Source organism: Castor canadensis, chromosome 7, assembly GCF_047511655.1.
Source record: "Castor canadensis chromosome 7, mCasCan1.hap1v2, whole genome shotgun sequence".
NCBI classification, from domain to species: domain Eukaryota; kingdom Metazoa; phylum Chordata; class Mammalia; order Rodentia; family Castoridae; genus Castor; species Castor canadensis.
This window is the reverse complement of record NC_133392.1, coordinates 20,612,180-20,627,115: the sequence shown is the minus strand read 5'-3', so window position 1 is coordinate 20,627,115 and position 14,936 is coordinate 20,612,180.

Sequence of the window (14,936 nt, the reverse complement as noted above, 5' to 3'; positions counted from 1 at the left end):
CTTTTATCATGTGCTCATATTCCAATCCCCTTGTTGTGTTTGCCCTTGATCTAATGTCCACATATGAGGGAGAACATACGATTTTTGGTCTTTTGGGCCAGGCTAACCTCACTCAGAATGATGTTCTCCAATTCCATCCATTTACCAGCAAATGATAACATTTCGTTCTTCTTCATGGTTGCATAAAATTCCATTGTGTATAGATACCACATTTTCTTAATCCATTCGTCAGTGGTGGGGCATCTTGGCTGTTTCCATAACTTGGCTATTGTGAATAGTGCCGCAATAAACATGGGTGTGCAGGTGCCTCTGGAGTAACCTGTGTCACTGTCTTTTGGGTATATCCCCAAGAGTGGTATTGCTGGATCAAATGGTAGATCAATGTCTAGCTTTTTAAGTAGCCTCCAAATTTTTTTCCAGAGTGGTTGTACTAGTCTACATTCCCACCAACAGTGTAAGAGGGTTCCTTTTTCCCCGCATCCTCGTCAACACCTGTTGTTGGTGGTGTTGCTGATGATGGCTATTCTAACAGGGGTGAGGTGGAATCTTAGTGTGGTTTTAATTTGCATTTCCTTTATTGCTAGAGATGGTGAGCATTTTTTCATGTGATTTTTGGCCATTTGAATTTCTTCTTTTGAGAAAGTTCTGTTTAGTTCACTTGCCCATTTCTTTATTGGTTCATTAGTTTTGGGAGAATTTAGTTTTTTAAGTTCCCTATATATTCTGGTTATCAGTCCTTTGTCTGATGTATAGTTGGCAAATATTTTCTCCCACTCTGTGAGTGTTCTCTTCAGTTTAGAGACCATTTCTTTTAATGAACCGAAGCTTTTTAGCTTTACCAACATAAATATTTTTTAACAATTCTTGGGTGACAATACTGTGAAGCCAGAATGCAGTCGACCTCATCAGCATGTTCCAGCCTCCTGATTATAGTGATTTCTTCAGCGATAAGAACTCAGTATTATCTAATTGAAACTATAACCCCAAACATTTGTTTATTTGGAAGAGAAGGTAAAGGAAACAAAGTTCTCTCTGGCTGAAGGTGATATTAAAATGATATAAAGCTTAGAGTACGATGACTCTGAGGACCATGAGCATAAAGCCAGCAACTGAGGAGCAAGTACTGAGCAGAGAGAGGGAGAAAGATGGGTGCTGGTGACAATGTTCTAAGTCACACCAGAAGCCAACACCAACCCTGGACTTTGAGTTCTATTAGCCAATACGTTGTCTTGGGGCTTGGAATGATCAGGAGTGGCAGTAGGGATTGTCTTTTGTTTTCTGTCACTTGCAATGGGAATTGTTCTAATGCACTATCACTGCAAATTCAAGTCAAAAGTCTAGTTGCCCAGGTTGGTCTTCACAGCACCATAGATCAGACTTATAAATATCTTTAGGGCTAGAAAAGAATCCATTGAATATCTAGTCCAACACACTTATTTTATTAATTGGATGACTTAAGGTCTACAGAGGTTTGGGAAATGGCCCATCAATGGGAGTAAGCTATATATCAAGATCATATTTCTTGACTTGAACTACAAGTGGTTTTTCCACTACTCCATACTTCTTCAGTAATAAATTAAGAATCTGTCAGATAAAGAGTTTTGAGAACCAACTATGTGTTCCACTTTAGGGCTTCTTTCCTCCAAATGAATAGTCACTATCCAATTAATCCATTTCCCTAAAGAACATTTCTAAGACCTTTCTATGTGGAAGAAACTATAAGACAGAAGTAGAAGGTGTTGGTCTATTCTCAGAGTTTACATTCAGTACGTAAATGTGACAGAAATCTACCATGGGGAATGTCTATTATGTATTCTCCAGTATAGTTGAAGACAAAAAAAAATGAGCATGGGTTTGTGGTAAACCATACAGTCCTGGAGTCAAGCACAGTCCTAGATTTAAGTCCTGCTTCTTCTACCTATTACCATTTACTAATTTTGACCTTGAATGAGCTTAATTTCTCCACTTCTCCATCTTAAAATTTAGTTATTATGTGCTTTCATATGGCAAAGTTCAGTTTAATGCCTTAGGTTTACGTGTTTAACATGATGTCTGGTTAGTATCATTCACTGAAATATTAATATTAGTGTCATTATGTATATGACAAGCTGTATAATGCATGGTTTAAATATTGTACATAGCATCCTGAAATACTGCAGATAGCACAAAGCACTGTGGTAAGTGATAGATGAGTTGCCTTCAGAGTTTGCAAATTGTCAGCCTGTGGGCTGAATCCAGTTGGCAACCATGTTCTGTGTGATACACACAGTGTTTTTTAAAACATTAAAATTATTTTCCAACACCTAAAACTTATGGCATTTCATATAAAAATCTACATTTCTCCCTTTTCCTGACAAATCAGAATGTCTGACAGTGTAAGGACTGCATCTCAGCACAGCAGGAATTACTTGGAGCCAAGTAGTATCTGACCAGTTCAGAACGACCCCCATACTGTATCTCTGGCCTTACTCATTCAGATTTTTGTTCAACCCTTGTAGGTTTTGGAGTTTTGAAACTTAAATCAATGCTTAACAAAGATATTCTTAGAATCCCCATTTCCACTCCAGGGAACACATTTCATACATACACACACACACACACACACACACACACACGATGTCTGCTTAGTCCACGCCCGTTCAGTTATGGTTCTAGAAACACTACAAGGAAGAAACCTGTTCAAACTGCTTTTAACTTAGTTTTTCTCAAATATATTTGACTGTAGAAAATTTTCTTCCAAACAAGATCTGGTAACACCATCTACACAAGTGGTTTGGGAAAGCAACTAGAGATTCTGGGACTAGATTTTAAAGAATCTGTGTGTTCATAAGAGAAGGCTCATAAGATGTAGTGGACGTGTGTCCAATATGTGGATATATTCTACAAACTCGGACTTCAGAGTGAAGTTAATAGACAATCTGGGAGTGAAGAGAAAGTGGGGAATGGTATGCATGACAGAGACATGGCAAAGAAATAAATTCTGATCTCTCAACGACAAAAAAAAAATTAGCTTTTTATAAAAAAAGGGACTAGGCTGTTAGAATGGCTACCATCAAGAACACCAACAACAACAAATGTTGGCAAGAATGTTGGGAAAAAGGAACCCTCATACACTGCTGGTGGGAATGTAAGCTAGTACAACCACTTTGGAAAACAATATGGAGGCTCCTTAAAAAACTAAACATAAATCTGCCACACGATTCAACAATGCCACTCTTGGGGATATACCCAAAGGAATGTGTCTCGGGTTATTCCAAAGGCACCTGCACACCCATGTTTATTGCAGCACTATTCACAATAGCCAAGTTATGGAAACAGCCAACATGCCCCACAACCAACAAATGGATGAAGAAAATGTGGCATTTATACAGAATGGAATTTTACTGAGCCACAAAGAAGAATGAAATTTTGTCATCCACAAGTAAATGGATGGAACTGGAGAACATCATCTTAAGCAAAGTTAGCCAGGCTCAGAAGGCCAAAAGTCATGTTCTCCCTCATGTGTGGATTATAGACCTAAAATAAATGCAGTAATATTATTGGACATGGGTCACACACTAAGGGGAGGACAAGCATGGGAGGAATAGGGAATGGAAAGGAAACCTGAAACTTGAAAGTGGTTGATGTACTTGCTGTAGAGGAGTGAGTAAAGTAATCTTAAACCGGCAGAGGCCATTATGGGAAGGGAATCAGGAAGTAGTGAAAAGGTCAGGTAGAGATGAACTAATGTGGGTTGTAATACACTTGTGCATGGAAGCAACACTAGGACTCTCTCTGTATAGCTATCCTATCTCAAACTAGCCAAAACGCTGTGTCCTTCCTATTATCTCTTATGTTTTCTCTTCAACAAAATTGGAGAAGAAGAGGGTGGAACAGGTTTTGCTTAATGTAAAAATGATAAAATAAAAGGAGAAAAGAAAAAAAAGTGGGGGTAATTGGGAAATTAAACCAAGTAAATTTCTGCTGCCGTTTCTTGAAATGAAGCAATTATATGATAATGCTACCCAGAAAAAACAAAAGTTGCTGCCAGCACTGGAATAGAATCTTCTCAGCTTTGATTTCTTATCTGTTTGGTGTCTTTGCTTTCTCCATATGCTACATTATGATAAGTGAATAACAGATTTTCCTCTTTGTAATAAATAGACAGGAGGACTGATGATCAACTTTCTTTGGCAAATCCAACTCAGATTAAACAGCAAACTTTGAGTCACATGGGCCAGGAGATGTCATTTGTTTCCTAGCTTATGTCACTAAGAGAAGTTCTACTCTGTGCCATGGGCTTGGCTTAGTAAGTCATCAAGTGTTTATAAGTGCCAATAACTTTTGGCTGCATTAATTGGGCAAAGCTTACATCTTCATTTTGTGGGGTGGAAAGAAAATTGGAAAGGTAATGTTTTAAAAATAGAGTAGAAGTAGAATTAAGGGCTAATATTTTGATATATTCCCTATAAACTTTTCCCAAAGAATTTGAAACAAACATGTAGATAGATAGAAAGATAGATAAAATATATATAATACACATATATTTTATTTAACATTATTTTATAACCCTAAATTTGAAAGATTCTATAAAACGTATCTTTAAGATTTATTCAAATTATTCAAATGTGCATTCAGTAGTAGAATGGATAGATTGGTTTGTTATACTCATATGATGAATACTAGCACAAAGAAAATGAAATATCTGAAATGACACACTATGGACAAATTCCACAGAAACATAAACAAGGGAAGCCAAACACAAAATTCTACAAACTACGTGCCTCCCATAATTTAAAGGGCACAAAGAGATAAAACTAATTTCTACTGTTAGAAGTCAGGACAGTGTTTTCTCCTTGAGGGGTGACTCCTGGTTGTGGGGGTGGGGATGCAAGAGGATTCCTGGGAGCCGAGCACCGTGGTTACACAGGTGTCCAACGAAGAAGTCATTGATCTGACACTAATGTAATATACCTAGATACGAAATATTTTCATTTAAAAAGCTTAATTTTTAAACTTTCCACAACCCATTTCTCAGAACCTGTACAGGACATCTGTAGCTGGCTTCCATCATTTGTTTGTGTTCCCCCTTCCAGAAAGACTGGACTGCTTTTCATGCTCTCTGACTCATCTTCTTCCTTCTTTTTTCTCAGCCACCATTACCATCATTGTCATTTAATGCACAATATATTTTACTTAGTCAAATTAAATGACAATTCTTTTTTGCAGTACTGGGGTTTGAACTCAGGGCCTTCACCTTGAGCAATCTACCAGTCCTTTTTTTGTGACAGGTTTTTTCAAGATAGGCTCTCATGAACTATTTGCCCAGGCTGGCTTTGAACCGCAATTCACCTGATCTCTGTCTCCTGAGTAGCTAGGATTATAGGCATGAGCCACTGGCACCTGGGTAATTGACAAGTTTTCAAAGCTTATTTTAGTTGAGTTGTTTTTAAATAAGATTCTGAACTACAGATGAAGGTAAGAAGGTAGCTTATTATATAATGAATAGTTTTCTTTCTTTCTTTCTTTCTTTCTTTCTTTCTGTCTGTCTTTCTTTCTTTCTTTCTTTGTTGTTGTAATCTTGTTATATAACCTCAAACTCAATCTCCTGCTTCAGCCTCCAGAATGCTAGGATTACAGGCATGAGCTATCATGCCCAGCTTAAAGAATCAGCAATGGGGTTAGGGGATTCCAGTGCTAGGGATCAAACCCAGGGCCTCATGCATACTAGGCCAACACTCTACCACTGAGCTACATTCCCAGGGTCCATTGATTTTTGAATTTAGCTATGAATAAAATTAAATTCTCTATCCATGTAAGTAATATTATTTTAATGTTACAGATTTTTCTCTTGTCATTTTTAAGCAAAAACACTTCTACATGGTATTAGAGACAAAGCCAAGTAATTTGGACATCTCATCTTACTTGCTTTCAGTGGCCAAAATAATCTTGATACATAGAAGTCATTCTTTTTAGCAAGGAATGGGTTGGAGTCACTGGGTCAGCAACAATGTCTAAATATAGATTAGTGTCACATTTGATTCAACCTGGCTTGGAACCTGTTTCAATCTAGTTTAATTATAGCATGTACTGTCAAATATAAATTAAGGAAATTTTGCTTCTAGTCATAATAAAATAGGTATAACTTATCCTCCTAATCTCTTTCCATAGCCAACTTGACCTCATATACATTGCTAGAACATTCCACCCCAAACTAGAGTGTACGTTATTTTCAATTTCATGCTTAACAATCAGCCAGATGTTAAGCCCTAAAACAAGTATCAACAAATTTTAAAAGACTGAAATAAAAAAGAGCATGTTCTCTGACCACAATAAAATTAAATTAGAAGTAACAAAAATGAACATCTCCACATATTTAAAATTAAATAGCACATTCCTATATAACCTATGTGTTAGAAATCACAAAAGAAATAAGAAAAATGTTCAAGTGAATAAAAATAAAAACTCAGCTTATTGGGTGCAGTGGCTCATCCCTGTATTCCCAGCTACTTAGGAAGCAGAGATAAGGAGGATCAAAGTTCAAAGTCAGCCTGGGCAAAAAAAAATTAGTGAAACTTCATCTCAACGAACAAGCCATGCATTGTAGTACATGCCTGCAATCCTAACTATGAGGAAAGTATAGGCAGGAGGATCATGATCCAGGGCCAGCCCAGGCAAAAGCATCAGACTATCTGAAAATAACTAAAAACAAAAAGAATTAGGGGCATAGCTCAAGTGGTAGATTATTTAGAAAGTACAGGCCCTGATTTCAAACCCCAATCCCACAAAAAAAAAAAAGCTTACCTAAATATTTATGATGCCAGGAAGTTGTGTAGCTCAATGGTAGAGCACCTGCCTAGTATGTGTGAGTCCCGCAGCACAAAAAAAATAGAGAGAGATATAAATATAAATACAGATATACAGATATAGATAATTAAAGAAACATGTATAGAAAACATAACTATAAATATTCATTCATTTTATAAAAGAATAAAGATATAAAAGTCAATGATCTAAGTTTCTGTCTTAAGAACATTAAAAAGTGAAACAAATGACATCCACAGTAAATAAAATTAAGAAAGAGATAGACACACACATACATATATTTACAAATATACTCACTCTACAAAGAAAAAGTACTTCTGCAATACGCAACAACACAGATGAACCTTGGAGATGTTAAGTGAAATAAGCCAGCCACAGAAAGACAAGTACTACACAATTTCACTTATGATATATTTAAAATAGTAAAATAGAATCAAAGAATAGAGTACTGGATGGTTGCTGGGGACCGATGGCTGGGGAAACAGTGAGTTACCAATCAACAGTCACAAAGTTTCAATGAAGCAAGATTAGTAAGTTCCAGAGATCTGCTATACAACATTAGTTGTCCAGTCAACAATACTGCACTGTACAATTAATATCTGTTGAGAGAGTAGAACTCATGTTAAGTGTTCTTCCTTCAATAAAATGAATTTTTAAAAAAAATTAAAAGTGAAATTAAATTTAATAAAAGCAGAAATAAATGGATGGAAAAGGGCCAAAGAATAGAGAAATACAATACAATCAAAATTAGCTCACTGAATGGCTCAGTATCACTGAGAAAACTTTAAGTATATCAAGAAAACAAAACGAAGAGAAAAAATTACTGAAACCAAGAATGAAAGGGAAAATTATTGCAGATAATTAATTCATACGATCAATGAATAGAATGCTGAGTGGTCTCCAGGGACTGATGGGAGAGGGAAATGAAAAGCTATTACAGACATAAAGGGTAGAAAGGAAACACTATGAAAATTTATATGCGTTAAATTCAACAACTCAAAGTGAATGAGCAAATCCCTAAAAAGACAAATATGTGTAGAAAGACAAAAGTGTCACAAAAAGAAATAAAAATGTGAAAACGCCTATTATATATTAAGGAAATTAAATTCATTTTTTAAAATATTTCCATAAAGGAAACTCAAGCTCCAAATAGTTTCAAACATTTAAGCAAAATATAACATATTATTAAACAAACTCTTCCATAAAATAAAGGAGAAAGGAATACCTAAATTATCTTATGAAGTTAATATTACTCTGGTAACAAAAACAGATATAACAGAGATATTATAAGAAAACTATAAAGCAACATTCCTGCACATATGAATAAAAGAAAAATTTTTTTAAAAAGCAACATTCCTTGTGAAGATAGATTTTTAAATATATGTTTTAAAAATTTAGAAAGTGAATCCAGTGATCGATACAAAAAACAATAAATTATCACCTAGTCAGAGTTTTCTCAGGAATACAAGATTAGGGTAACATTCAAAGATCAAGTATTTTAATATATTTATTAATAATAAGTCCATTTTATATACTATTACTCATATTAGCAGAATAAGCAAGAAAAGTCATATAACTTGCTTAGATGCATAAAATGTGTTTGACCAAAACAGCACTAATTTATAATAATAACCCTCAACAAACTGGGAATAGAGGAGAATTTTCTCAGCCTGATTAGAAGGTTTCTACGAAAATCCTTTTGCTAACATTGTACTAAAGAAAAAATGCTTTATACCTGAGATTAAGAACATGACAAGGATGTCCATACATACTGCTCTTCAGCTTTTAAAGACCCTAGCAAATGAAATAAGGCAAGAAAAAGAAACAAAAGTCATACAGACAGAAAATGCAGAAGAAAAATTCTATTCACAGATGACATAACTATGTGTGTACGAATTCCTAAGTATTCCCCAAATAAGTTTCTATAACTGATGAGTCTAACAAGTTTGTAGGATACATATCAATACCCATAACTTAATTTTATATCTATATGGAAGTAAAAACAAAACAATACTACATACTAGCATCAAAAATTATGGAATACTTAGAGAAAAATATATCAACATATGTGTGAGATCTGTAAGATGATAACTATAAAATATCACTGAAAAATGAAAGGAACCTTACATAAACGGAAGACATGACTACACTAAGTTCTAGACTTAATATAATCCTAGTTAAAACCTAAAGATCCTTTTTTATATTACAAAAAGTAAGCCGATTCCAAAATTGGTGTGGAAATGCAAAAGACTGGTATAGTCAACACAATTTTGAAAAAGAAAGAATAAATGCAGAAGGCTTATACTACCTGATTTCAAAATCTCCAAAGCTACAGTAATTAACATGTTGTAGTGTTGACAGAAACATAAACATAAATTAATGTAACAGAACAGAAAGTTTAGAAATAGATTCATATATTTATAGTCAGATTTTGGCACAACGAAATGGAGAAATTTTAATTTTTTTCAACATTGGTATATGAACATCTAAATATAAACATGAGAGAAAGAAACTTCCCTCTTTCCTCACACCATATATAAAAAACTAACTTGAAATGGATCAGGACTTTTATGGTGAAGTTAAAACTTGAAAACTTCTACAGAAAGAAAAACAGAAGAAAAGATCTTTGTGATTCCTGATGGGACAATGAGTTCACAAGTAGGATACAAAAAAGCATGTGTCATAAAAGGAAAATTTGACTTAATTAAAATTTAAAACTTCTCATAGAAAAACATCATTAAAAATAAAAATGTACATCACAGAAAAGTATTTGTACTACATATAACTGGCAAAGGACTTTTAGCTAAAATTTTTTAAACTAACAAAAAATAATAAGACAAATAATAAAAAGTAGCCAAATATTTGAACAGACCCTTCACAAAAGATGTAGGAATGCTCAAAAAGTACATGAAAAGATGCTTAACATAAACAGAAATGATTTACCTACTGCTCCACACACACTAAAATGACTAAAATTTAAAAGACTGACAATACCATGTGTGGTACTGACATGGATTGTTATGATTTGAAGACGAAATGTTCCCACAGGCTCATGTATTAAAGAAAAGGAATTTTTCCTGAATGATTTACAACTGGATTTATCAGGGATGTTAAGAAGCAGAGTGGCCAAGAAGGAATAAGTCAAACAATGAAGGATACCTCACTGAATTCAAGAACTTATTAATGAATTCCAAACAAGTTGGCTGTGCTCTTGACTTTTCGTCACAGAGCAGCATTCTGATCATCAAGGAAAGGGAATGTGGGTCTTTTAGGGGTGGGGGAGGAGCCAGCTGCTTTACCTGTGTTTAAAAATCATGAGGTCTCACATCCCTGGCCATAAAAGAAATGCAAATCAAAACCACATTAAGATTCCACCTCGCTGCTGATAGAAAGACTACTATCTAAGGGACTGATAACCAGAATATACAGGGAGCTCAAAAAACTAAACCCCCCAAAAAAATCAATGACCCAATGAAGAAATGGGCAAAAGAACTAAACAGAGCTTTTTCAAAGGAAGAAATCAAATGGCTAAAAAACACATGAAAAAAATGCTCATTATCCCTGGCCATAAAAGAAATGCAAATCAAAACCACAAAAGATTCCACCTAGCTCCTGTTAGAATGACTCCCACCAAGAAACAACCAACCACAAATGTTGGCAAGGATGTGGGGGAAAAGCCACCCTCATACACTGCTGGTGGGAATGTAAATTAGTGCAACCTTTATGGAAAACAGTATGGAAGATTCTCAAAAACTAAAAATAGAACTGCCATATGATCCAGCAATTCCACTCCTAGGGAATTACCCAAAGGAATTGAAGTCAGGATACAACAAAGGCACCTGCCCACTCATCTTTGCTGCAGCACTATTCACAATAGCCAAGCTATGGAAACAGCTCAGATGCCCCACTACTGATGAATGGATTAAGAAAACATGGTACATATGTACAAGGGAATAGTACTCAGCTGTAAAGAAGAATAAAATTTTTTCTTCACTGGTAAATGTATAGAACCAGAGAACACGATGTTAAGTAAAGTATGCCAGGTTCAGAAAGACAAAGATCACATGTTTTCTCATATGTGGAAGACAGAAACAAACACAAGCATATATAAATATATATACTGAACATGTTTCCCAAAGTGTTAGAGGAAATTAAGGAGGAGGAAAGAAGAAAAGAATAATACAGACTGAATAATATTGAAATACATCACATCTGTGTAGGAACAAGACACAGCTGTTAAACAATATAGGGTAGTGGAAAGAGTAAGAAAGTATAATAGAGAGGTTAGACTGCTGAAAGTGTAATATATCCACAGGTAAAATACCAAGGCAAAACCCCAGTGAACAATGAACAGACACTGAAACAATGAAGACAGGAAAGCTAAGGGGAGGGTAACAGCAGGAGGGGAGAGGGTAACAGCAGGAGGGGGGAGGGTAACAGCAGGAGGGGGGAGGGTAACAGCAGGAGGGAGCAGGTAAATGAAGAGGTAAAGGGGGCGAATGGGGGCGAGGTGCTTTCTACACATGGATGAATATGGAACATTGAGACCTATCAAAGTCATTTTAAGAAGGTGAGTGGGGAAGAGGGAGAATAATGGAAAAGATAAACCAAACTGGAGTACAATCTATGAAAATGTCACAAAAAAGCCCCTTGTTTGACTATCATATACTAATAAACACATTTAAAAAAAAAATCATGAGGTTTTAGAGCCAGTGGGGACAAGAAATCAAGGGCAGACATGACTCAAGTGCCACAATAATTCTGTCCTCTTAGAACATTCTGTACATAAACATTATTATTTGTTAAAAATAAACACAAGTACATGATTAAGCAAAATTAGCAATTTGACTGAAATTTGAAAAATGGCACTGTCAAAAGAGTCTTGATGGCAGTAGTGACTTGTGTCTATGCTCCTGTTACTGAACCAGGCCTGTGTGGCCTGTCGCAGAATCTCAAACAGTGAAACAAGTTTTGCAAAAGAGAAAAAGTTAATTCATGAGATGATGAAGTTTGAGGACACAGGAGCCCCAAGTCTCAAATGGGCCTCTTTATGGAGAGGGCTTAGGAGTTTTTATAGGATAAAGCAACAGGGTAACTTAAGGCATGAGGGAAGGTGTTAGAGGGGAAGTAGCCAATCTTCACGGCCCCTCAGATGACTCACATTCCAGAAATGGTGGTGTTAGCATGATTCAAGCATGGAGTTTTTGCCTCCTGAAATCAAAAGACAACCTTCACGGGCCCAAGAGTCAGTGGCTCAACAAAAGTGGCCTCGAGTTCCTAAAAAGTAATCCAGACGACCATGATCTTCAAGATTCATGTGCCACCAGTGTTACTACTACAAAGCTAGTAGGAGACTAATACCATATTAGTGACCTTTTATTAATATAAATTAATTGTACAAAAGGGTTTCGCTGTGATATTTACCACATATAATATACTTTGATCAAATTCATTCTGTCTACACTACCTCCAGAAGTAGTGATTTTTAAAGCCAACTAAAAGCAAGTAACTAAAAGTGAGTGAAGCTAGCAGTTTCATTCAAGTTTTCCCTCATTTCACTCCGAACCCACAAGCATTCTTTTCTCTCTGCCACCAGATAATTGGTAGATGTGTCAGAGCAGCACTAAGTGGATGGCCTCCCTATGGTCATGAAAGGGGACTCAGGAAAGGAAAGAGATTTGTCCAGGCTATCCTGTGTCCTTGGGCAGAGCCAGAACTGAGTTTTACTTTGTCCCCCTCAGTGGGGAGAGAGCTTCACCACACATTCCTGTGCAGGACCTGGTGAAGCGAACCTGCTGACCCCACTTGCTCCAGACTAGCCCCTTGGGGTAGAAACAGATCCTCTGGCTGCTGTTTGGAAGGAATCAGCACCTGGGCTACCAGGCCCCAGCCTCCCGTAGGAGTCAGGTCTCATCCACCCCATGCCTGACTCACCCAGCTGCAACACAAAAATAAAGCCAGTTTGTCTGGCTTTAGGAGAGGTCACTCCTTCATTCCCTCATTCATTCATTCACTTTTATTTTGTGCATGTTGTTGAAAATGCGGAGCTAAGTGAGCTGCACATCACCTCCGCCTGCAGGGAGCAGAGGGTCCAGTCTAGCAGGAAGAAACAGCCTAAGTCCTGCTTCCTGGCCTCACCCAGTGGGAGGGTTAATGACAATGAAAATAGTTCCTCCTGTGCACACCCAGCGACTGGCCTTGCTCTTTCCTGTTTCCCTGGCCAGAACAAGTAACTTCCCCTATCTGGCCTTGCCTTCACTCCCATAACATATATACAAAACAGAAAAGGACCTGAAGTTCTAAAACAGAGTGATTTGGGTAAATACTTGTCTGTTGATAGTGACTCCTCAGGCAAACTTCAGGAGAAAAACTTCTGGAGCTAAAGCAGAGACTTGTGTGTCCTGAAGCCGTGTGTCCCCTTGTTTCTTGGCAGCATGCTCTGGCCTTGCCTCCCACCTGGGTCCATGTGAGGACAGGATGGAGGTTAAGGCTGACTAACCATCCCCATCAGCAGTGACAGATGGTGAACCGGGTGTCCTCACCAAGCCACTTCCTCTCCCTGGCTCCCTCCAATGAGCCAAACCCCTTTCTCTGGTCTTCCTGAAGCTTCCTGCTTCCCTAATCTTGCTGAAGGAAAAGCACCACACAGCAAGGTTCCCGGACCTTCTAAGAGGGGAGGACACTGGGTTGCAGAGGATGAACTGCTATATATAGTACAAGTGTAGCAGAATCAATGCTTGCAAATAAATTTTTAGAAAAGTAGATTTAAAAAAAAAAAAAGCATCACTCCATCTTACAATTCCTTATCTCTTCCCAGATTATACTTAAAAAAGTGTCAACAACTACCAAGCACCAGTGGTTCACACCTACCTATAATCCTAGCTATGTGGGAGGCTGAGATTGGGGCAATCGTAGTTCCAGGCCAGCCAGAGCAAAGTTTCTGAAATCCCATCTCAATGGAAAAAAAAGCTGGACATGGTGGTGTATGCCTGTTATCCCAGTTTTGGTGGGAAGCCTAAAGTAGGAGGCCCATGGTCCAGGCCAGCCTGGGCAAAAAGGGCGACCCTATCTCAAAAATAACAGAGCAGAAAAGTGCTGCAGGTGTGACTCAAGCAGTAGAGCACCTGTCTTGCAAGTGTGAAGGCCTGAGTTCAAGCCCCAAGAACAACCCCCCCAAAAAAAATCGTCAGCCACTACGCCTTTTGACTCATAATAAGATGGGATTTTTCTTTTTCCCACAAACAGCTGAGGTAGGAGATTTAGATTCTTAGACACTTAGGTGGAGAAACACCAGCTGCATTTATTAAAAACTAGTGATTCCTTACCCACATTCCCTTTGTCCCCTGGGAGATTACAAAAAGATTTGTTATGTGTGCTGTCATTACCAGATACTTTAATATTTATCATTTTACTCGCTCTGTGCCACAGTTCTGTGACAATTTTTCTTCAAATACTGACAAAAAGACTTATTCAACCAACATTTGCTAAATGTCTACCAAGTGCCCTCACTGTGCTGTGGGCAGAGAGTTGAACCGCTTATTTTTAAAACACTTATAGTCCAATGTGGTAATCAGCAAGTAGACAAGAATTATACCATATGACAAATGAACCCTTTCTTATATGCATAATATACCGATTGTTTATGGTTGTTTTTAGTCTTCTTGAGGCAATATTAACTGTATTCTGTACATGGAGACATAGTGGGGAAGATGTTATTTGTTTGTTTGTTTTGCTTCCTTTTTCTTTTTTGTTGCTAGGGTAATTAATGAAATATTCTACCCAAAATGTAAAAGAAGACAATTAACAAAGGAGACCTTTGATGAAAGGGGAGAAAGGTATTCCCCACAAAAAGGAACACAGTATGCAAATTCTGAAAGAGTTAGTTTGTGGTATAGGGTGTTTGGGGAACTCTATCATGGAAGCTGGGGTGAAGTGACTTGTCCAAGGTCCTATAACTATTTAGTGCCGATGTGTGGGATCTGTTAGAAATGGTTGGACTTTCCCTAACACGCTGAGCTTCCTGAACAGAATGGTGCCTGACCACTTGCCTTCAAATGGGTGCTCTCAGTAAATCATCTCTGTTATTCTTGATTTTGAGCTGTATCTCTTTGGACAGCCAGTTCTATACAATG